Below are 25,819 nucleotides of genomic sequence, written 5' to 3' on the forward strand. Positions count from 1 at the left end.
GTTTTTTATTTTTAGGGAGATCTGCTGGCAACAGTCTCCCTGCTTCGTGGGACTTAGGGGAGAGAAGTTAGACCTACTTCCAGTGAGTTAAAGGCTCTGCTTCTTGGCTACAGGACACCATTAGCTCCTGATCACTAGGTACGCCTAGGGGCTCATTCCCAGAGCCGGCCGTCACCCCCCTTGCAGAGCCAGAAGTCAGAAGACTTCAGTGACGGCTTCAGAGGTACCGTACAGCGGGCGCGCTGCGCGTATGCTCGCACACTCAGCGGCACTATAGGGTGCTGGGTGGGGCGCCCTGGGCAGCATATACACCGCTAAAAAAGTGACTGGCAAGAGGGGACAAGGTGTCAAGCCACTGTCCTAACCCCCGACAGTATAAAGATTTTGGAAAATAGCGGGGCTGAAGCGCGCAATTATGGGGGCGGGGGTTAGTACTCACAGCTCACATCAGTGCCATTTGCTCTTCACAGAAGCTGCAGAGACGCTGGTCCTTCCTCACACTGCTGTGCAAGTAACAGGGTGCAAAACGGGGGGGTGGGGGGGGGGTATAAGGCACAGTGATTTTTGGTGCAATATAAGTTATTATAAAAGCGCTGCAGGTCTGGGACATTCTGTAACTGTTTCAGAATTGGGTTTAAGCGCTGGGTTGTGAGCTGGCAAACTCCCTCTGTGTCTCTCTGACAGGCTTTATTGTGGGTCTGTCCCCTATATGCCCAGTGTGTTTGTGGGTGTTTTGTGCACGTGTGTCGGCATGTCTGAGGCATAGTGCTCTTCCCAGGAGGAGACTTTATTAGGCACACAAACGGCTGTGGGGGCGACTCTGACGGCACCACCGACTCCTGATTGGGTAAATGTGTTGAATGCTTTAAATGCTAATGTGGCTCTTATTACCAAGAGATTATATAAATCTGAATCTCAGAACCAGGCATGGAGGAAATCTGTGGAGGTTATTACAAGTTCAGACCCCCTCGGGGTCACAAAAACATTTGTTTGCCCAGTCGGCAGACACGGATACCGACACGGACACCGACTCCAGTGTCGATTATAGTGATGCCAGATTAGATCCAAAATTGGCAAAGAGCATTCAGTACACGATTGTGGCAATAAAAGACGTATTACATATCTCTGAAGACCCTGCTGTCCCAGATAAAAGGGTCTGTATGTACAAGGAAAAGAAACCTGAGGTAACGTTTCCTCCCTCTCATGAACTGAACACTATTTTTGAAAAGCTTTGGGAAAATCCTGACAAAAAGTTTCAAATTCCCAAAAGGATTCCGGCGGCGTATCAGTTTCCCTCTTGGGATCGAGAAAAGTGGGGGTCACCACCCATGGTGGACAAAGCTCTATCACGATTGTCTAAAAAGGTGGCTCTCCCATCTCCTGACACGGCAGCCATTAAGGATCCTACAGATCGTAGACAGGAAACTACGTTAAAATCCATTTATGTCACCACAGGTACACTGCTCAGACCAACAATTGCATCTGCGTGGGTGAGTAGTGCTATCGTGAGGTGGGCAGATAACTTGTCATCTGATATAGATACCCTAGCTAGGGATAGCATCCTCTTAACGCTGGGTTATATCAGGGACTCTGCAGCCTACCTAAAGGAAGCGGCAAGAGATATAGGCCTTTTGGGATCAAAGGCCACTGCCATGGCAGTCTCGGCAATGCGAGCTTTGTGGATTCATCAATGGAATGCTGACTCCAAGAAAAATATGGAATCTCTACCATATAAAGGTGGTGTCTTGTTTGGTGACAATCTCGCTGATTTGGTGTCCACGGCTACCGCGGGTAAGTCATCATTTTTACCTTATGTTACTCCACAACAAAAGAAAACACACCACTATCAGATGCAGTCCTTTCGGCCCAATAAATACAGAAAGGGCCGAGGTTCCTCCTTCCTTGCTACTAGAGGGAAGGGAAAAGATCATCGGCAGTGGCAGGTTCCCAGGAGCAGAAGTCCTCCCCGGTTTCTGCCAAATCCAGCGCATGATGCTGGGGATCCTTTGGGGGAGCCCACACCGGGGAAGGGTGAAGAACTTCAGTCAGTTCTGGGTTCGCTCGGACCTGAACCCATGGGTATTAGAAATAGTGTTCCAGGGGTACTAATTGGAGTTTCAAGACGTTCCCCCTCGACTATTTTTCAAATCGGCCTCGCCAGTTTCTCTGCCGGACAGGGAGGTAGTATGCGACGCAATACAAAAGTTGTGTCAAAATCAGGTCATTATCGAGGTTCCCCCGTCACAACAGGGAGAAGGCTTTTATTCGAGCCTGTTCGTGGTCCCGAAGCCAGACGACTCGGTCGGACCAATTCTGAACCTAAAATCCCTCAATTTCTACCTAAGAAGATTCAAATTCAAGATGGAGTCTCTCCGAGCAGTAATCTCCAGTCTGGAGGAAGGGGATTTTATGGTCGGTGGACATAAAGGACGCCTACTTACATGTCCCCATATATCATTCGCATCAAGCTTATCTGATGTTTGCAATTCAGGATTGTCATTACCAATTTCAGATCTTGCCGTTTGGTCTGTCCACGGCTCGGAGAGTTTTCACCTAGGTAATGGCGGAAATGATGGTTCTCCTGCGCAAGCAGGGAGTCACAATTATCCATAAAGGCGAGATCCAGTGACCAACTGATCCAGGACATTTCACTCTCCCTGACTGTTCTGCAACATCATGGTTGGCTCCTAAACTTGCCAAAATCGCAGTTGACTCCGACGAAGCGGCTGTCGTTTTTGGGAATGGTTCTGGACACAGAATTACAGAGAGGTTTCCTTTCAGTGGAAAAGGCTCTGGAAATTCAGAGTCTGGTCAAACAAATTCTAAAACCAGAATCTCACTCCTGTGGTGGCTGCCCAGCTCTCACCTCCTAGAGGGGCGCAGGTTCGGGATCCAGGACTGGATCCTAGTAACCACGGATGCGAGTCTCCGAGGCTGGGGGGGGGGGGGGGCAGTCACACAGGGGGGAAACTTCCAGGGAAGATGGTCAAGCCAGGAAACTTGTCTACACATAAACGTTCTGGAGTTAAGGGCCATTTACAACGGCCTTCTTCAAGCGGAACATCATCTTCGAAATCTGCCCGTACTGATCCAGTCGGACAATATAACTGCAGTAGCATACATAAACCGCCAGGGTGGAACAAAATGAACGTTATGGTAAGAACTTACCGTTGATAACGTGATTTCTCTTATGTCCACAGGTATCCACAGGATAACATTGGGATATTGTCGAGCGACAGCGAAAATGGCACCAACACGGTCACGAGCTTTCTGGCCTCCCAGGATGCATTGGGGCCTCCACTATATAGTCCCGCCCACTGACTCAGTTAGATCAGTTCTTTCCACAGCGATTTTAGGCAGGAACATTAGGTAGAGACCTGTACAGGCGATAAGAACACACATGCACACCCTTCCATACAAGAAGGAAGAGGTTTTAGTGATTGTCTAGATCCTCAAATCAGATGCGTCAGGGTGGGATCCCTGTGGATACCTGTGGACATAAGAGAAATCACGTTATCAACGGTAAGTTCTTACCATAACGTTAATTTCTCTGGGTGGGTCCACAGGATAACATTGGGATTCCCAAAGCCATTTTAGTGGTGGGGACGCTCCTGATTGCACAGGAGGACCTTTCGCCCGAAGTCTGCATCATGAGAGTCAAAAGTATCCAAGGCATAATGTCTGATGAATGTGTTTATGGAAGACCATGTGGCTGCCCTACATATCTGTTCTGCTGAAGCACCCTGTTGTGCTGCCCAAGAAGGACCTACCTTACGTGTAGAGTGTGCAGAGACATTAGCCAGAATAGGGAGATCTGCATGAGAATAAGCTTCTGATATTACCATTCGGAGCCATCTCGCCAGCGTCTGTTTACTAGCAGGCCATCCTCTTCTATGGAATCCGTAGAGGATGAAGAGGGAATCTGTTTTCCTGATGGCACTAGTACGATCTATGTAGATTTTTTAAGCCCGGACCACGTCCAGCGACGCTTCTCCCGCAGATAGTCCCGATACCTGAAAGGCTGGGACTACAATCTCGTCATTCAGGTGAAACTTTGACACCACCTTTGGAAGATAACTAGATCTCGTTCTGAGAACTGCTCTGTCTGGAAAAAAAACTTAGGAAAGGAGACTTACAAGATAATACTCCTAAATCTGACACTCTTCTGGCTGACGCCATTGCCAGTAAAAAAATAAGATTTTACTTACCGATAAATCTATTTCTCGTAGTCCGTAGTGGATGCTGGGGACTCCGTCAGGACCATGGGGATTAGCGGCTCCGCAGGAGATAGGGCACAAAAATAAAGCTTTAGGATCAGGTGGTGTGCACTGGCTCCTCCCCCTATGACCCTCCTCCAAGCCTCAGTTAGGATACTGTGCCCGGACGAGCGTACACAATAAGGAAGGATTTTGAATCCCGGGTAAGACTCATACCAGCCACACCAATCACACCGTACAACTTGTGATCTGAACCCAGTTAACAGTATGACAAACGTAGGAGCCTCTGAACAGACGGCTCACAACAATAACAACCCGATTTTTTTGTAACAATAACTATGTACAAGTATTGCAGACAATCCGCACTTGGGATGGGCGCCCAGCATCCACTACGGACTACGAGAAATAGATTTATCGGTAAGTAAAATCTTATTTTCTCTGACGTCCTAGTGGATGCTGGGGACTCCGTCAGGACCATGGGGATTATACCAAAGCTCCCAAACGGGCGGGAGAGTGCGGATGACTCTGCAGCACCGAATGAGAGAACTCCAGGTCCTCTTTAGCCAGGGTATCAAATTTGTAGAATTTTACAAACGTGTTCTCCCCTGACCACGTAGCTGCTCGGCAGAGTTGTAATGCCGAGACCCCTCGGGCAGCCGCCCAGGATGAGCCCACCTTCCTTGTGGAATGGGCCTTGACAGATTTAGTCTGTGGCAGGCCTGCCACAGAATGTGCAAGTTGAATTGTGCTACAAATCCAACGAGCAATCGTCTGCTTAGAAGCAGGAGCACCCAGCTTGTTGGGTGCATACAGTATAAACAGCGAGTCAGATTTTCTGACTCCAGCCGTCCTTGAAATATATATTTTCAATGCCCTGACAACGTCCAGCAACTTGGAATCCTCCAAATCGCTATTAGCCGCAGGCACCACAATAGGCTGGTTCAGGTGAAACGCTGACACCACCTTAGGCAGAAACTGAGGACGCGTCCGCAGTTCTGCCCTGTCCGAATGGAAAATCAGATATGGGCTTTTATACGATAAAGCCGCCAATTCTGACACTCTCCTGGCTGAAGCCAGGGCCAGTAGCATGGTTACTTTCCATGTAAGATATTTCAAATCCACCGATTTGAGTGGCTCAAACCAATGGGATTTGAGAAAATCCAAAACTACATTAAGGTCCCACGGAGCCACTGGGGGCACAACCGGGGGCTGTATATGTAGTACTCCTTTTACAAAAGTCTGGACTTCAGGAACTGAAGCCAATTCTTTCTGGAAGAAAATCGACAGGGCCGAAATTTGAACCTTAATGGACCCCAATTTGAGGCCCATAGACAATCCTGTTTGCAGGAAATGTAGGAATCGACCCAATTGAAATTCCTCCGTGGGGGCCTTCCTGGCCTCACACCACGCAACATATTTCCTCCAAATGCGGTGATAATGTTGTGCAGTCACCTCCTTCCTGGCTTTTACCAGTGTAGGAATGACCTCTTCCGGAATGCCTTTTTCCCTTAGAATTCGGCGTTCAACCGCCATGCCGTCAAACGCAGCCGCGGTAAGTCTTGGAATAGACACGGTCCCTGCTGAAGCAGGTCCCGTCTTAGAGGTAGAGGCCACGGATCTTCCGTGAGCATCTCCTGAAGTTCCGGGTACCAAGTTCTTCTTGGCCAATCCGGAGCCACGAGTATCGTTCTTACTCCCCTTTGCCGTATAATTCTCAGTACTTTTGGTATGAGAGGCAGAGGAGGAAACACATACACTGACTGGAACACCCACGGTGTTACCAGAGCGTCCACAGCTATTGCCTGAGGGTCTCTTGACCTGGCGCAATACCTGTCCAGTTTTTTTGTTGAGGCGAGACGCCATCATATCCACCTTTGGTTTTTCCCAATGGTTCACAATCATGTGGAAGACTTCTGGATGAAGTCCCCACTCTCCCGGGTGTAGATCGTGTCTGCTGAGGAAGTCTGCTTCCCAGTTGTCCACTCCCGGAATGAACACTGCTGACAGTGCTATCACATGATCTTCCGCCCAGCGAAGAATCCTTGCAGCTTCTGCCATTGCTCTCCTGCTTCTTGTGCCGCCCTGTCTGTTTACGTGGGCGACTGCCGTGATGTTGTCCGACTGGATCAACACCGGCTGACCCTGAAGCAGGGGTTTTGCCAGGCTTAGAGCATTGTAAATCGCTCTTAGCTCCAGTATATTTATGTGAAGAGACATCTCCAGGCTTGACCATACTCCCTGGAAGTTTCTTCCCTGTGTGACCGCTCCCCAGCCTCTCAGACTGGCATCCGTGGTCACCAGGACCCAGTCCTGTATGCCGAATCTGCGGCCCTCTAACAGATGAGCACTCTGCAACCACCACAGAAGAGACACCCTTGTCCGTGGCGATAAGGTTATCCGCTGATGCATCTGCAGATGCGATCCGGACCATTTGTCCAGCAGATCCCACTGAAAAGTTTGTGCGTGGAATCTGCCGAATGGAATCGCTTCGTAAGAAGCCACCATCTTTCCCAGGACTCTTGTGCATTGATGCACAGACACTTTCCCTGGTTTTAGGAGGTTCCTGACAAGTTCGGATAACTCCCTGGCTTTCTCCTCCGGAAGAAACACCTTTTTCTGAACCGTGTCCAGAATCATTCCCAGGAACAGCAGACGTGTCGTCGGGGTCAATTGAGATTTTGGAAAATTCAGAATCCACCCGTGCTGTTGCAGCACTACTTGGGTTAGTGCTACTACGTCCCCCAGCTGTTCCCTGGACCTTGCCCTTATCAGGAGATCGTCCAAGTAAGGGATAATTAATACGCCTTTTCTTCGCAGAAGAAACATCATTTCGGCCATTACCTTGGTAAAGACCCGAGGTGCCGTGGACAATCCAAACGGCAGCGTCTGAAACTGATAATGACAGTTTTGCACCACGAACCTGAGGTACCCTTGATGTGAAGGGCAAATTGGGATATGCAGGTAAGCATCCTTGATGTCCAGGGACACCATAAAGTCCCCTTCTTCCAGATTCGCTATCACTGCTCTGAGTGACTCCATCTTGAACTTGAATTTTTGTATGTACAGGTTCAAAGATTTCAGATTTAGAATAGGTCTTACCGAGCCGTCCGGCTTCGGTACCACAAATAGTGTGGAATAATACCCCTTTCCCTGTTGTAGGAGGGGTACCTTGACTATCACCTGCTGAGAATACAGCTTGTGAATGGCTTCCAATACAGTCGCCCTGTCTGAGGGAGACGTTGGCAGAGCAGACTTTAGGAACCGGCGAGGGGGAGACTTCTCGAATTCCAACCTGTAACCCTGAGATACTATCTGCAGGATCCAGGGGTCCACCTGTGAGTGAGCCCACTGTGCGCTGAAATTCTTGAGTCGACCCCCCACCGCCCCTGAGTCCGCTTGTAAAGCCCCAACGTCATGCTGAGGGCTTTGCAGAAGCCGGGGGGGGGCTTCTGCTCCTGGGAAGAAGCTGCTTGGTGCACTCTCTTACCCTTTCCTTTGCCTCGGGGCAAATATGACTGTCCTTTCGCCCGCTTGTTCCTATAGGAACGAAAGGACTGCGGCTGAAAAGACGGTGTCTTTTTCTGTTGGGAGGGGACCTGAGGTAAAAAGGTGGATTTCCCGGCTGTTGCCGTGGCCACCAAATCCGATAGACCGACCCCAAATAATTCCTCCCCCTTATACGGCAATACTTCCATATGCCGTTTGGAATCCGCATCACCTGACCATTGTCGCGTCCATAAACTTCTTCTGGCAGATATGGACATCGCACTTACTCTCGATGCCAGAGTGCAAATATCCCTCTGAGCATCTCGCATATAAAGAAAAGCATCCTTTAATTGCTCTAAAGTCAATAAAATACTGTCCCTATCTAGGGTATCAATATTTTCAGTCAGGGAATCCGACCAAACCACCCCAGCACTGCACATCCATGCAGAGGCGATGGCTGGTCGCAGTATAACACCAGTATGAGTGTATATACTTTTCAGGGTAGTTTCCAGCCTCCTATCCGCTGGATCCTTGAGGGCGGCCGTTTCAGGAGACGGTAACGCCACTTGTTTTGATAAGCGTGTGAGCGCCTTATCCACCCTAGGGGGTGTTTCCCAGCGCGCCCTAACCTCTGGCGGGAAAGGATATAATGCCAATAACTTCTTTGAAATTAGCAGTTTTCTATCGGGGTTAACCCACGCTTCATCACACACTTCATGCAATTCGTCTGATTCAGGAAAAACTACAGGTAGTTTTTTCAGACCCCACATAATACCCCTTTTTGTGGTACATGCAGTATCAGAGATATGCAAAGCCTCCTTCATTGTCGTGATCATATAACGTGTGGCCCTACTGGAAAATACGTTTGTTTCTTCACCGTCGACACTAGATTCGGTGTCCGTGTCTGGGTCTGTGTCGACCGACTGAGGTAAAGGGCGTTTTACAGCCCCTGACGGTGTCTGAGACGCCTGTACAGGTACTAACTGGTTTGCCGGCCGTCTCATGTCGTCAACTGATTTTTGTAATGTGCTGACATTATCACGTAATTCCATAAACAAAGCCATCCATTCCGGTGTCGACTCCCTAGGGGGTGACATCACCATTACCGGCAATTGCTCCGCCTCCACACCAACATCGTCCTCATACATGTCGACACACACGTACCGACACACAGCAGACACACAGGGAATGCTCTTATCGAAGACAGGACCCCACTAGCCCTTTGGGGAGACAGAGGGAGAGTTTGCCAGCACACACCCAAGCGCTATAAATATATAGGAACAACCCTATAGAAGTGTTGTCTCCCTTATAGCAGCTTAATATATAAAAAAACGCCAAAAAAGTGCCCCCCCCTCTCTGTTTTACCCTGTTTCTGTAGTGCAGTGCAGGGGAGAGTCCTGGGAGCCTTCCTCGCAGCGGAGCTGAGCAGGAAAATGGCGCTGTGTGCTGAGGAGATAGGCCCCGCCCCCTATTTCGGCGGGCTCTTCTCCGGTGTTTGTGAGACCTGGCAGGGGTTAAATACATCCATATAGCCCCAGGGGCTATATGTGATGTATTTTTTAGCCAGAACAAGGTATTCTCATTGCTGCCCAGGGCGCCCCCCGCAGCGCCCTGCACCCTCCGTGACCGCTGGTGTGAAGTGTGTGACAACAATGGCGCACAGCTGCAGTGCTGTGCGCTACCTCATGAAGACTGAAAAGTCTTCTGCCGCCGGTTTCTGGACCTCTTCACTTTTCGGCATCTGCAAGGGGGTCGGCGGCGCGGCTCCGGGACCGGACTCCATGGCTGGGCCTGTGTTCGATCCCTCTGGAGCTAATGGTGTCCAGTAGCCTAAGAAGCCAATCCATCCTGCACGCAGGTGAGTTCACTTCTTCTCCCCTAAGTCCCTCGTTGCAGTGAGCCTGTTGCCAGCAGGACTCACTGTAAAATAAAAAACCTAAAAACTTTTTCTAAGCAGCTCTTTAGGAGAGCCACCTAGATTGCACCCTGCTCGGACGGGCACAAAAACCTAACTGAGGCTTGGAGGAGGGTCATAGGGGGAGGAGCCAGTGCACACCACCTGATCCTAAACCTTTATTTTTGTGCCCTGTCTCCTGCGGAGCCGCTAATCCCCATGGTCCTGACGGAGTCCCCAGCATCCACTAGGACGTCAGAGAAAAGAACTTTAACCATTAACCACTTAAGATCTGTTCTCTCAAGTGGTTCAAACAAAGGACCCTGGAGAAATTTAAGAACTAAATTCAAATCCCAGGGAGCTGCAGGAGGAACAAATGGAGGTTGAATATGTACTACTCCTTGGAAAAACATACGTACATCCTGTAGGTCAGCAATCTTCTGCTGAAACCACACAGTCAACGCTGAGACTTGCACCCTCAAGGAAGCAACCTTCAACCTTTTATCCAATCCTGCCTGCAGGAAATCCAAAATTCTAGCTACTTTAAAAGATTTCAGATTGTAATTTTTTCCAGAACACCAATGAATATAGGCTTGCCATATTCTAGGATACACACGGGCCGAAGAAGGCTTTCTTGCTCTAAGCATGGTTTGAACTACTTGCTTTGAAAATCCTTTAGCCTCTAAGATAGAGGTTTCAACAGCCACGCTGTCAAAGATAGGCGATCCAGATGACTGTGACAACAAGGACCCTGCATTAATAGATCTGGACGTTGAGGGAGCAGTATCGATGCTTCCACGGACATTCTCAACAGATCTGTGTACCAATGCCTTCTTGGCCAAGCTGGAGCTATTAGAATGATTGCTCCTTTTGCCTGTTTTATCTTTCTCACTACTCTGGGTAACAGAGGTATTGGAGGGAACTGATACGCCAGCTGAAACCTCCATTCTACTGACAGTGCGTCTACCAGGACCGCTCCTGGGTCCCTTGTTCTTGATCCGTACCTCAGAACTTTGTTGTTTAGACGAGACGCCATAAGGTCTATCTCCGGTAGACCCCATCTGTTCACCAGTGTCTGAAAACACTTCTGGGTGTAGTGCCCATTCGGTTTCCTGAATGGTGTGCCGACTGAGAAAATCCGCTTCCCAATTTAGTACACCCGGGACAAATACTGCTGACAATGCCGGGAGATGGAGTTCTGCCCATTTTAGAATGGGGGTTACTTCCTCCATCAGACTCTTGCTGTGGAGTTCCTCCTTGATGATTGAGGTATGCTACTGCCGTCGCATTGTCTGAGCGGATCTGGACTGGTCTTCCTTGTAGATTGTCCTTTGCCTGAACCAGAGCCAAGTAAATGGCTCTTATTTCTAACAGATTTATCGGCAGGCGACTTTCCCTTGCGGTCCATTTTCCCTGGAACCATAGGCTTCCGAGTACCGCCCCCCAGCCCTGCAGGCTGGCATCTGTTGTCAGGACTTGCCACTACTCTTTTATCCAAAAGGGTCTCCCCTTGTTTAAATGGTCTGTCTGTAGCCACCACGCTAGAGACCTTTTTACATTTATTGGAATCTTTATCATCTGCTTCTTTATCGTCTGATGATTTCCATTCCATTTGGTCAAAATCAGGTGCTGCAATGGTCTGGAGTGGAATTGCGCATATTCCACCATGTCGAAAGTTGATACCATCAAACCCAACAGTCGCATTGCTGCATGGACTGACATTGTCTGGGCTTGCAACGCTTCCTGAGCCATGACCTGCACTTTGACTATCTTTTTCTCTGGCAAGAGAACCTTCTGTAGGTCTGAATCCAATATGGCCCCCAAATGAACCATCCGCTGTGATGGATTCAGGGACGACTTCTCCCAATTTATGAGCCACCCGTGTCTCTGTAAACAAACTATCGTCTGTTGGAGATGGCTCAAAAGTAAATCTTGCGACTGTGCTAAGATTAACAGGTCATCTAGGTATGGGAATATTCTTGTCCCTTGTTTGCGCAGACAAGCTGTCATAACCACCATGATCTTGGTAAACACCCTGGGTGCTGTAGCTAGCCCGAAGGGCAGAGCTTGGAACTGGAAGTGTTCCTTGAGGATGGCAAACCTTAGGTAACACTGATGTGATAGTGCTATAGGCACATGTAGGTAAGTATCCCGTACATCCAGAGATACCATGTAATCTCCCGGTTCCATAGCCAACATTATGGAGCTTAACGTCTCCATGTGGAACTTCGGGATCCATATGTAGTTGTTCAACATTTTCAGATTTAGAATTGGTCGATATGACCCATTTGGTTTCTGGATTAGAAATAGATTGGAGTAAAACCCCTGTCCCTTTTGTGATGGAGGTACTGGGACAATCACACCTGACTGCAGTAATTTTTGGACTGCTTCTTGCAGGGCATTGGCCTTCGACTCTATACGAGACGGGCTGGTGCAAAAAGATCTTTGAGGAGGCTGCCTCCTGAATGGGAACCCATACCCCTGAGATACTACCTTCTGCACCCAGGCATCTGTTGTTGACTGTTGCCATATGTGTGCAAATTAAAGGAGTCGGCCCCCAACCCTGGAATCCTCCAGGCGGAGGCCTGCCTCCTCAGGCTGAGGGTTTCTGTTCAGATTTGGAAGCTGGCTTCTTGCTAGCCCACTGCTTCCTACCCCTGGATTTAAACTGGGACTGTTTAGGCTCCTCTTTAGCTTTCGCTTTGCTTTGCCAACGAAAAGAGCCAAATTTTAAACCCTTGGACTTAGGGTTATAAGCAGACGGAAATCTGACCTTTTTCGATTCAGCCTCTGATTCTAGGATATCCGATAAAGGTTTTCCAAATAATATATTACCCACGAAAGGCAATGCTTCCAATTCTTTCTTGGACTCCGCATCCGCCTTCCAGTTCCGTAGCCAAACTGCTCTGCAAGCGACTACTGTCAAGACTGAAGCTTTAGAAGCAACAGTGCCTACATCAATTGCTGCTTCTTCTAAATACTGGGCAGATTGTCTTAAACGGCAAAAACGATCCTCTGGCTCCCTAGTAGGAGAGGGGATGTCATTCTCTAGTTCCTCTAACCATTCGCCCATTGCCTTTGCTACCCAGGCCGAAGCCATAGCAGGTCTTACCACTGCTCCTACAAGAGAAAAAATATTTTTCAATAGGCTCTCTACCCTTCTGTCTGTGACATCATTCAATGAGGTAGATGACAGTGGTAAAGCAGATTTATGCACGAGTCGCAGAACATGCGCATCTACTTTTGGAGGAACTTCTCTCTTCGAACAATCCACAGCAGGAAATGGATAACAAGAATCCAATCTCTTAGGAATCTTATACTTTTTACTGGGCGCTGCCCAAGACTCATCCATCATTTCCGTCAACTCATCTGACGCTGGAAATTCAGCTTTCACTGATTTTGTTCGTTTAAATACAGGTGCTTTTGCTTTTAACGCTGTCTTGGCTGGCTCTTCCAAAGAAAGCACAGCCTTCACGGCATTAATAAGTTCAGCTACATCTTCTGAACTAAAGCTCTGCGACTGATCATCATACGGAGTTGAATCTATTGTTTCCACATCATCATCCGATGTATCATCTTGTGTAGTCTGCCATACAGACGTATCTGTCTTAGTCTTACCTGCCCCTTGGTTGCTTGTAGAAGCTACTGGAACCAAACCATAGGAAGGGAGCTGCATGTATGGGTTCGTAGTGTAACCTAACCCTTGAGGTGGTGCTACCGGAGCTAACCTGTCCGCTATTGACGACAAAGTCTTTGCGAACATATTCCATGGTGGCTCTACTGGAGGTTGAACTAACTCCTGTTTTTTACTTCGCTGAAAAGCGAAACAGTTTGCACACAAACCCTCATAAGTGACCAATTGATTCATATCAATTACCCCTGACTTACAAGATAAGCATGTTAGGGTTATAGGAGTGCTTGGTAAATTCTCCTCATCACTTTTGCCGCTCATAGACATGGTATTAACCTGTTATCGACTACACACTTTGTGACTGAAAAACACCATATATGTCAGTATATAGAGGTGAGATCAATCTGACCACAGTGCACCTGATTTGAGGGTCAGAACAGGACTGACATTACACAGAAAAGTCAGCACACATACTAGCAGTCAGTCACATGTTAAAGCATTAGACATTGTCATATGAGAATACAACCTCCATAATAACTTATACATAAGTAGGAAAATTGTACTTCTGTTTTAACTGGTTCTATTTTCAACATAACATGCAAAAAACACAGTAATATACAGGTCTCACATGCAATAGGTACTAAAAATTAACAATGCATACTAAAAAGTAGAAGGAATTTTTAGTACTGTATACCCTGCCTCCAGAGAGCGGGATACAGGAAGACTCACCACACTTCCATATCCAAGCAAATACGCTCGTAAGACGCTGAGTGCTACCGGTGTACACTGCCGCTCTTGGTAACTGATAACGGACACGGACGCTCACCAACGGACACGGACGCTGAGCAACTTCCACGTGTATGCAGACGCTAAAGGCCTGCGACTCGGTCTGGGCGGGTTTATATCCAGTGTACACAACCGCAGCGTCTAAGCTGCGACCGAGTACCCTCGTGGTAGCGTCTGAGCCGGAAGTGAGGTCATTCAGTTCATGAAACGAGAGACACGCGGGAACTGGCCATGAACTCGGAGGAGGGGCGGCCAGGAGAGCGTCTGAATCCCCCTGTTGACTTAAACTCCCAGGATCGCGGCCTCTACCTAGTCCTGGCGCCTATGATCCCCGGAGCGCAGCGCTGTCACACTCGAAATGTTCGGCGCATCAAGACACAGTTTGTAGTCTCCACCAAATCAGTGTAGCTGTGTCCTGACCCCTCTAGTAAGAGGAAGTCCATAGACTCACCGTCTCCCCATGCTCCGGCCACAGCCTGGTTACGTCTGCTGGACCTGCTAGAACATCCGACACAGACGCCCGTCGAGACAGCACTGATACCCGAAGGTAAGCATTGTTGCGACCCGGTGGGGAGTTGTTGGAGCGACTCTTTCTAATATGCGTTTAAGACGCTGTTAAGAGAAGTCGCTCTAAAAAACATTATAGTAAGTCTATAAAAATAAAGTAATGAAAACTTGAGGCTGCTTTCACAGCAGCCCTGTGACCATGCGGCTTCCTGCCGCACCAAGCAAAAAACTGATCTGACTGAGTCAGTGGGCGGGACTATATAGTGGAGGCCCCAATGCATCCTGGGAGGCCAGAAAGCTTGTGACCGTGTTGGTGCCATTTTCGCTGTCGCTCGACAATATCCCAATGTTATCCTGTGGATAATCCTGTGGACCCAGCCAGAGAAAAGCAGAGCGGAGATGGCAGAGGCCACAAAATTCTCCGCTGGGCGGAAAGGCATACAAGCGTGTTGTCAGCGATCTTCATTCCAAGAGTGGACAACTGGGAAGCAGACTTCCTCAGCAGACATGATCTCCATCCAGGAGAGTGGGGTCTTCATCAAGAAGTCTTCACAGAAGTGACAAGTCTATGGGGAACTCCTCAAATAGACATGATGGCGTCTCGTCTCAACAAGAAGCTTCAGAGATATTGTTCCAGGTCAAGGGACCCTCAAGCAATAGCAGTGGACGCCCTAGTGACACCGTGGGTTTTTCAGTCGGTGTATGTATTCCCTCCACTTCCTCTCATTACGAAAGTTCTAAAGATCCTAAGAACAACAAAGGTTCAGGCAATCCTCATTGTTCCAGACTGGCCAAGGAGGGCTTGGTATCCAGATCTTCAGGAATTACTCATAGGAGATCCCTGGCCTCTTCCTCTACGCGAGGACCTTTTACAACAGGGGCCGTGCGTATACCAAGACTTACCGCGGCTACGTTTGACGGCATGGTGGTTGAACGCCAAATCCTAGCCCGAAAGGGTATTCCCAGTGAGGTCATTCCCACACTTCTTCAGGCTAGAAAAGGAGTAACGTCCAAACATTACCACCGCATTTGGAGAAAATGTGTGTCATGGTGTGAATCCAAGAAGGCTCCTATGGAATAATTTCAGTTAGGACATTTTCTCCATTTTCTGCAAGCAGGTGTGGATGCGGGCCTAAAGTTGGGCTCAATTGTGGTACAGATTTCATCCTTATCGGTTTTCTTTCAGAAACCCTTGGCCTCCCTTCCAGAAGTTCAGACTTTCGTGAAAGGTGTATTGCACATCCAACCTCCCTTTGTGCCCCCAGTGGCACCATGGGATCTTAACGTGGTGTTGCAGTTCGTTCAATCACATTGGTTTGAGCCTTTACAGAAGGTGGAGTTGAAATTTGTCACTTGGAAAGTGGTCATGCTGTTGGCCTTGGCATCCGCGAGGCGGGTGCCTGAGTTAGCACCTTTGTCTCAAAAGAGCCCTTACTTGATATTTCAAGTAGATAGAGCAGAGTTGAGGACTCGTCAGCAATTTCTGCCGAAGGTGGTTTCATCTTTCCACATGAACCAACTGTCAGGATTCTGATTTTGTCTTTTCCCGGAGGGGGCACTAGTGGGTCAGTGTTGGAATGACATATGAAGCGTGGAGACTGAATAAAGTCCTGCACATATGCGCTGATGTTTAATAAACACAAAGGTCACAGAACAATAATATAATAATAAAATGGTACATAGCATTGGTAGTAGCAGAACTGAAATGATAAACAGTAACTGAATCCAAGGTAATAATAAAAAGTCTCTGGCAACACAAATATATATTGGTGACAAGTTGATGGCAGAATGCAGAAGGTTTAAAGCAAATAAAGTCACTGGTAACACAAACGTGAAATAACTTGATAAATGCAAATGGTCTGGAAAACAGAACTCCGGTAATACTTGTAAAAGCACACAGTCTCTGTAACATAAAAGTTCTTTAGCCAAGCAAGGCCCAGGCAGGAGACGGTCCTAACTCAGCATGCTTGTTAAGTACTGGATGCAATGCATAGAACGGAATGCTGGTAATAAGGTGCACAAGTTAGGCAATGAATAACACCTGAGGAGAGTCTCTTACTGCTGATGAACTGTGGCAGGCTGTGGCTGGAGTTTGTAGTTCCACAGGAACAGGGAAACAACTTGGAAATGCCAGAAATAGGAGATCGCAGGAAACAGGGGATTGCAGACTGGAACTGGAATGGAACTGCTGGAACCTGTAGTTCCACAGGTCCAATACACTGGGAAATCTCTGCAGACAGAGGACTGAAGACAGGAGACGCCTGTTCAAAGGATGTGACGTGTTGTCCAAGGCGATAAGACTGAGCCAGGAACTGGAGTTTATACCCCTTGGTCTGTGATGATTGGATGTTGCATCTCTGTGAGAACACACTCCACTGGATTGGGTGTTCAGATCAGATGTGAGTTAGCTGAAGCACTGTGTACTCCAGGCTGCAGTAGACTGAAAACTGGAACTAAACTGCTGGAACCTGTAGTTCCACAGTAAGTAATGCGATGGAGAATGCAGATTCCTGACACCAACCTATTGTGGTGCCAGTGGCTACTGATACCTTGATTGAGTCGAAATCTCTGGATGTGGTCAGAGCTTTAAAACTTTATGTCGCCAGCACGGCTTAAAGTAGGGAAACAGAGGCTCTGTTTGTCCTGTATGTTCCCAACAAAATTGGGGTTCCTGCTACCAAGCAGACTATTGCACACTGGATCTGTAATACAATCCATTCTACCAGTAAGGTGGGCTCGTCCTGGGCGGCTGCCCGGGGGACCTCGGCATTACACTCTGCCGAGCAGCTACTTGGTCGGGTCCAAACACTTTTGCAAAATTTTACAAGTTTGATACCCTGGCCGATGAGGACCTCATGTTTGGTCAATCGGTGCTGCAGAGTCATCCGCACTCTCCCGCCCGTTCTAGAGCTTTGGTATAAACCCCATGGTTCTTATGGTATCCCCAGCATCCTCTAGGACGTATGAGAAAATAGGATTTTGATACCTACCGGTAAATCCTTTTGTCTTAGTCCGTAGAGGATGCTGGGCGCCCGTCCCTGTTATTAGTTATGGTTACACTCAGATTGGATTACGTTATAGTCAGCCTGTTGCTGACATTGTTCATGCCGTTGCCTTGAATTATGTTGAATGCCAAGTTGTATGGCGTGCTTGAGGTGTGAGCTGGTATGAATCTCACCTTAGTTTAACAATAAAATCCTTTCCTCTAAATGTCCGTCTCTCTGGGCACAGTTCCTATAACTGAGATCTGGAGGAGGGGCATAGAGGGAGGAGCCAGTCACACCCTTTCAAAGTCTTAAAGTGCCCATGTCTCCTGCAGATCCAGTCTATACCCCATGGTTCTTATGGTATCTCCAACATCCTCTACGGACTAATACCCCTTTCACATCACACAAATAACCCGGTATCGACACGGCATATTGCCGCGTCGAAATGGGTCAGTTTGCGATGTGAAAGCTCCTTTGCTGAATTAGCAGGTCGCCTGACCCGGTAATTCAACCCGGTAAAAAAGAAGGGTTATTAACGGGTTGAATACCGGGTCAGGTGCAGTGTGAATGGGAGCCGTTCCGATGCGACACGGCTCCCATTCACAGCATAGGGAGAGGCGGCGCAGGAGATGAGCTCAGCTCCCAGCGCCGCCTCCACCCCCGCCCCTGCTGCGCCCCCCTCTGCTATGGCAACCGACCCGATATATTGCCAGGTCGGAAAGCCAGCAAAGGAGCGCAAATGCCGGATCCCACCCGGTAAGGACACGTTTCTCTTACTGGGTGGGATCCGGCATTTGCGATCTGAAAGCAGCATAAGAGAAAAGGATTTACCGGTAGGTATCAAAATCCTATTTTTAGTGGGTCTTAAGTTATAGGGTAAGGCATTGCTACTAAGCAATTAAGTTTTCATATAACAACAGTTTCTTAACAGACCTGCTTAAAAAGGGAAGAAAAAATAAATTCAAAGCAGTTGATGCACGGGGCTTTATGTTCACTTTCTGGAGAATCACCTCTATGTACATTTCTAAATACTCAAACATTAAAATGTTCACACAGATGCGTCCACATACATCTAACCTCAATATGCCATGCAGCGGGAGATTCCTGGCATGAGTGAGCAGCCATGTCCCGTGTAACTCTGCTAACATTAGGTGTCTTTTTGCCAAAAATGTGTCAGTCACAACTAGGGAGGCTAATTCTGGGCCATTTTGTCAATCCCACGAATCGGGATTGAAAAAAAAAAAAAAAAAAAAAAAAAAAAGGATAAATCCCGGGATTGGTTCCCTTGCAATGTCCGCTGCTGTCCCGCACTCCCCCGCCCTGCCCAGACCACATAAAACCATTCCCATCTGACCAGGTGGGTCCACCTACTGCACACTTGCGTGCCGGCGCTGAGGCACGAGCAGCGGCCGGTGTGCGGCTGTCTGCGCAGCGTGACGTAAAGTCAGAGGTCACGATGCGCAGAGAGCCGCACAACGGCTGCTGCTGCGCACAGCCGGGAGCAGGGGAGTCGGGCAGTGTCTGAGCCTCCTGAGGATGCTCAGTGCTGCCCAGCATTGAAGAAAAAAAAAAAAAAAAAAAGGATTTTAATTACCTACCGGTAAATCCTTTTCTCGTAGTCTGTAGAGGATACTGGGGTCCACATCAATACCATGGGGTATAGACTGGTCCACTAGGAGCCTTGGGCACTTTAAGAAATCAGTAGTGTGCACTGGCTCCTCCCTCTATGCCCCTTCTACCAGACTCAGTCTAGAAACTGTGCCCACGGAGACGGACATATCCTGAGGAAGGATGTAACACAAGCATGTCCAAACTGCGTCCCTCCAGCTGTTGTGAAACTACATATCCCAGCATGCCCTGACACAGTTTTGCTGTCAGAGAATGCTAAAGCTGTGTCAGGGCATGCTGGGATGTGTAGTTTCTCAACAGGTGGAGGGCCGCAGTTTAGATATGCCTGATGTAACAGAACAGTGCTGAGATTCGAACCAGCAAACACAAACAAGAGGAAAGCCATGCTAACCAAACTGAACAGGAACAGCAACGGCTGAACCAACAACATTACTTAGCGAAGTAACACGGCAGGAAACACGAAGCGCTGGGCGGGCACCCAGTATCCTCTACGGACTACGAGAACAAGGATTTACCAGTAGGTAATTAAAATCCTATTTTCTCTTACGTCCTAGAGGATACTGGGGTCCACATTAGTACCATGGGGATGTATCAAAGCTCCCAAACCGGGTGGGAGAGTGCGGAGGTTCCTGCAGAACTGATTGGCCTCTGAGGATCTTCAGTTTGGTCAAAGTATCTAACTTGTAGAACTTAGCAAACGTGTTTGAACCTGACCAAGTAGCTGCTCGGCAGAGCTGTAAAGCAGAGACACTCCAGGCAGCCACCCAGGAAGAACCCACAGAGCTAGTAGTGGGCCTGCACTTTAGGAACCGGCAATCCTGCCAATAAATAAGCCTGCTGGATAGTAAGCCTGATCCAGCGAGCAATAGACTGTTTTGAAGCAGAACACCCAATTTTCTTGGAATCATAGAGAACAAACAGCAAGTCAGATTTTCTGAGACGAGCTGTCCTCTTCACGTACATCTTCAAAGCCCTCACAACATCCAGAGACTTTGAGGTAGCAGAGATGACAGTAAGCACTGGAACCACAATAGGTTGGTTCATATGAAACGCAGACACCACCTTAGGAAGAAATTGCTGACGAGTTCTGAGTTCAGCTCTATCCTCATGAAAAATCAAATAGGGGCTTTGTGAGACAACGCCCCCAATTCGGACACACGCCTCGCGGAAGCCAAGACCAACAGTGTAACAGTCTTCCACGTAAGAAACTGAACGTCAACCTCCTGTAAAGGTTCAAACCAGTCCGAATGCAGAAACTGCAACACCATGTTAAGATCCCAAGGTGCCGTGGGAGGCACAAAGGGCGGCTGGATGTGCATAACACCCTTCAAGAACGTCTGAACCTCAGTGAGGGAAGCCAATTGTTTCTGGAAGAAATTATTATGGAAGAAAATGGACAAGGCCGAAATCTGGACTTTCAAGGAGGCCAAACATAGGCCCACATCCACACCTGACTGTAGAAAAAGAAGAAAGCATCCAAGTTGAAATTCCACTGCAGGAAATTTCCTTTTTTCACACCACTAGACATTTTTTCCCCAAATACGGTGGTAATGTTTTGACATTACCCCTTTCCTAGCTTGGATCAGGGTTGGAATAACCTTGTTCGGAATGCCTTTCCGGGCTAAAATCTGACGCTCAACTTCCATGCCGTCAAACGTAGCCGCGGTAAGTTTTGATAGACGAATGGGTCCTGTTGCAGTAGATCCTCTCGCAGAGGCCACGGGTCCTCCAGGAGCAACTCCAGTAGATCCGCATACCAGGCCCTCCTCGGCCAATCTGGAGCAATAAGAATTGCTTGAACTTTTTCCTTTTTTATTCTTTTGAGAATTCTTGGGATCAGTGGAAGAGGTGGGAACACGTAAACCTTCTGGTAAACCCACGGAGTCACCAGAGCGTCCACCACCACTGCTTGTGGGTCCCTCAACCTGGAACAATAGCGCTTTAACTTCTTGTTGAGACGAGAGGCCATCATGTCTTTCTGTGGAATTCCCCACCGACTTGTCAAGGACTCGAACACCTGCAGGTGAAGGCCCCAGTCTCCTGGGTGGAGGTAGTTTCTGCTGAGGAAGTCTACTTCCCAGTTGTCTACTCCCGGAATGAAGATTGCCGACAGCGCCACCGCGTGTCTCTCTGCCCAAAGGAGAATTTTTGTTACCTCTGACATTGCTGCTCTGCTCTTCGTTCCGCCCTGTCGGTTTATGTACGTTACTGCCGTCACATTGTCCGACTGAACCTGAATGGCTTGATCTTAAAGAGGATACGATGCCTGTAGAAGGGCGTTGTATATGGCCCTCAGTTCCAGAATGGTGATCGGAAGAATGGCTTCCTGACTTTACCATTTTCCTTGGAACTGTTCCCCTTGGGTGACTGCTCCCTATCCTCTGAGGCTTGCGTCCGTGGTTAGAAGAATCCAATTTTGAATCCCGAACCGTCGACCCTCGGTCAGGTGAGAAGTCTAGAGCCACCACAGAAGAGAAATCCTTGCTTTTGGCGACAGACGTATCCTCTGGTGCATGTAAAAGATGCGATTCGGACCATTTGTCCAACAGATACAGCTGGAATGTCCTGGCATGAAACCTTCCATACTGCAGAGCCTTGTAAGAGGCTACCATCTTCCTCAGAAGGCGAATGCTCAGATGCGACGATATCTGAGTTGGTTTTAGGACATGCCACACCATGGACTGAATTACCAATACCTTTTCCAACGGAATGAACACCCTTTGTTCCTCCGTATCCAGGATCATTCCTAGGAACGGAAGTCTCCATGTTGGTTCCAGGTGGGATTTCTGCAGGTTCAGAATCCACCCGTGATCCTGGAGAAGTCTGGTTGAGAGGGCAATGCTGTCAGACAACCACTCCCTGTAAGGCGCTTTTATCAGCAGGTCAATCAGGTATGGTGGTAGGTTCACTCCCTGTTTGCGGAGGAGAAACATCATCTCTGCCATTACCTTGGTGAATACCCTCGGTGCCGCGGAGAGGCCAAATGGCAGGGCCTGAAACTGGTAGTGACAGTCCTGTAGTGCAAACCGGAGATAAGCCTGATGAGGCGGCCTAATCGGAACGTGAAGGTACGCATCTGTGATGTCTAGAGACACCAGGAATTCCCCCTCCTCCAGACATGAGATCACCGCTCTCAGAGACTCCATCTTGAATTTGAACACCCTTAAATACGGGTTCAGAGATTTGAGGTTGAGAATGGGCCTCACTGAACCGTCTGGTTTCAGTACCACAAACAGGTTGGAGTAAAAACCCCTGTTTTGTAGTTGAAGTGGAACTGGGACAATGACCTGAGTCAGCACCAGTTTTTGCCACCTGTAAAACCACACTTGCTTTAGGTGAAGATGGTAAGCCTGATTTGAAGAATCTGTGAGGTGGGAGTTCCTGAAGCTCCAGTCTGTATCCCTGGGCGATAAGGTCTGTGACCCAGGGGTCCTGGCAAGACGTTGCCCAAACGTGACTGAAATAACGTAACTGTGCTCCCACCTGCCTGTCTTCCAGGCATTGTGGTCCACAGTCATGCTGAAGGCTTTGAGGAAGCAGACCCAGAGGTCTGTTCCTGAGAACCTGCAGCTGCTGGTTTCCTGGTTTTACCTCTATTACTTTTGAAGGTAGAAGAGGAACCCTTGGATTTGCCTTTGAATTTTGCTGTCCGAAAGGACTGCAGAGTTGGAGCAGTGTAGGTTTTCCTAGCTAGGGGTGTAGCGGAAGGAAGGTACGTAGACTTACCCGCAGTAGCCTTGGATATTAGCTTATCCCCTAACAGGACCTCTCCTGTGATAGGCAGATTTTCCACTCCTTTCCTGGAGTCCGCATCCGCAGTCCACTGGCGTAGCCACAATCCCCTGCGTGTTGACACTGCCATGGCAGTTGTGCGAGCGTTGAGCAAACCAATTTCCTTAAAGCCTCCACCATAAAATTAGCAGAATCTTGGATATGCTGCAGGAGTAAAACAATGTCTCCCCTGGGTAAGGTATACAAACTGTCAATTAGGTTACCTGACCATTTTGCGATGGCTCTAGTGATCCATGCGCAAGCAATAGTGGGTCTCTGGGCCACCCCTGCCGACATGTATAGTGATTTGAGATTGTTCTCAATTTTGCGGTCAGCTGTGTCCTTAAAGGATGCTGCCCCAGGCACCAGTAAGATAATCTTACGTGACAACCTAGAAACCGATGCATCGACAATCGGCGGGTTTTCCCATTTCTTTCTATCATCCATGGGAAAGGGAAATGATGTAATCAATCTTTTAGGGATCTGAAATTTCTTGTCAGGGTTAGCCCAAGTTTCTTCAAACAGGGCATTCAATTCCTTTGATGCAGGAAAAGTAGCTGAGGATTTCTTTTTTACATTAAAAAAGGATCCCTCCTCCACCATCTTGTCAGGAATGTGCAGGACCTGTACGCCCTGTGACAAGATAGCATAGCATCCTCCCCCCCCCCCCCCCAGACACAAGCATCCAACTAACCCTCCTCTGGATCTGATGTATCGTCATCAGTGTCATCCTGCATGAGCTGGGCCAGAGAACGCTTTTGTGGGCAAATGGCGGGGATTTGAGACACTGGTATGGGAACTGAATCATCCATAGACTGTCTTAAAATTTGTGTCTCTTTCTCATTATTAGATAATTTAGTTGAAATATTCAATATCATCCATTTAATGGAAGCTAACCATGGGGTTCTACCCCACTAACCTGAGAATGAGCACTATTCTGTGTACAGGGTAGTGAGTCTCCAGGGGAAGAAAGGCACTCAGCTGTGCAGGAAACACAGTCCCTGAACATGGTAATGTGAAGGGACACAGAAGGGGAAAACACAGTTTAACCCACACAGAGCCCCTAGGGAGACACAGAATTCAGAGCCAGTCACACAGAGCCCCTACAGCCAAGAAATTATCAGCTGGGTCGCCACACTAAGTCCCTTAATAGGGCTTAGTATATGACACTACTACTCCCCCCCCCCCCCCCCCCCTCCAAGACCCCCTAGTACAGCTGAGGAGACTTGGAGTCTTTGTGGAGGAGCTGCGATTCTTGCCAGAGCATGCTGCAGAGGGAACATGGCACTGGTGAGCTGCTGGATCCGCTCATAGTGAAGCCCCGCACCCTTAATGGTGCTCAGCTTCCCGCTTTTATTTAGACTGGCCTGAGGTAATTTTCACACTAACAAAGGGTTAAAACCCTTGTCAGTCATGGGTGCCAGTGTGGGTATCATTGGTGATTCAAGCTAAAGAACGCTGCAGTGACCTGCTGCATATACGTCTGGTACCTCTTGCATTAAATGTGCATGCGATTTGAGCCAGTGCCGCTTGTCTGTTACCATGGGAAATTCTGGCTAGGCACCGCTGGTTACTATCATTAAGCACAAGCCACTGCGCTGTCCACAGTGGGTTGTGATGCCTTTCATAAGGTATTCCCGGTACACACGTGACAACCTAGATTGAAGAATGTTAAATGTCCACACAGCTTCGGAAATGGAATGTCCCATCCATTAGGCACCTACTATCATGCCGAATTCGAATTCCGATTATTCACGTTGCCTTCCTATGAGCAGCCTAGCTGGTGTTCAAACTCACTCACGAGATGTCAGATTACAAGTTATACAGGTTTAGACATTCCCAAGTCGTCACAGTACGTTGGCTCCACCTACCATTACCTTTACATACTGCAATCCCAAGACTTTTGGCCCTTCACTGTATAGATCAATATGAAACACGGGTGTTGCAGATGTGCCATCATATATCTTTACTGCAGTTGCGCCAGACAGCTCCACTTGCCACGCCAGGTCCCGTGAGACTCTACTAGTGTTGGGAGTCTGAGTGTTCTTTGCCATAAATGCAACACAATGTCACTGACGCACAAGGACTGTGCTGATTAATTTGATATATAACACTTTTATATATGTGTCTCTGAATATGAAATGCTATCATGCAGTAGCCATGGCTTTTTTCTAATCTAAGTTCCATTGTGCTTCATTCACAGACTCATACGATGTTGCACACAGGTTTTCGCTTATCATATTAATCAACACAGTCTCCCCATGCATCCTAGAAGCATGATGACTAAGACGCATTTTCGGCAAAAAAAAAAAAAAAGACGCCCAACACTAGCGGAGTTGCACAGGACCTGTCAACTCACTCGAACCATATCTCCCGCTGGGTAGCATATTAAGGCTAGATAAATGGTGGACACATCTCAACATGCTTTTTTGGCAAGTGAACCATTTGTACACACTAAGAAAACAAACAAACAAACCAACAGTAAGCACACATTTAGCAACCCCTCATGAACCAGAAGCTTGCCTTTGAAGCAACATAAACGTAGAGGTTTAACATGAATTAAAAAAATAAAATAAAAATCAGTTCACAGCTTCGGTTTTACTGCTGGTACAGTATAGATTCAGGGGTCTATTTACTAAGCTTTGGATGGAGATAAAGTGGACGGAGAAAGTAACAGCCAGTCAGCTCCTAACTGCCATGTCACAGGCTGGGTTTAAAAAAAATGACAGTTAGGAGCTCATTGGCTGGTACTTTATCCCCGTCCACTTTGTCTCCATCCAATGCTTAGTAAATAGACCCCTAAGTATGGCTTTAGAACTTTAAATTCAACAGACAATCAGGCTCACTGTTGGAATCAATACATTATCCCATTTAACCATGCTCTCCATGGGGTTTCAATGGAAATTATTTC

General features: G+C 48.0%; 1 protein-coding gene across 2 annotated transcripts in view; it reads right to left on the reverse strand.

Moving 5' to 3' along the window:
• The window catches only part of APBA3 (amyloid beta precursor protein binding family A member 3), a 157,670-nt gene that overhangs the window by 95,922 nt on the left and 35,929 nt on the right, over positions 1 to 25,819 (reverse strand). The window lies entirely within an intron of this gene.

The sequence above is a fragment of the Pseudophryne corroboree genome, chromosome 1, assembly GCF_028390025.1.
Source record: "Pseudophryne corroboree isolate aPseCor3 chromosome 1, aPseCor3.hap2, whole genome shotgun sequence".
NCBI lineage: Eukaryota > Metazoa > Chordata > Amphibia > Anura > Myobatrachidae > Pseudophryne > Pseudophryne corroboree.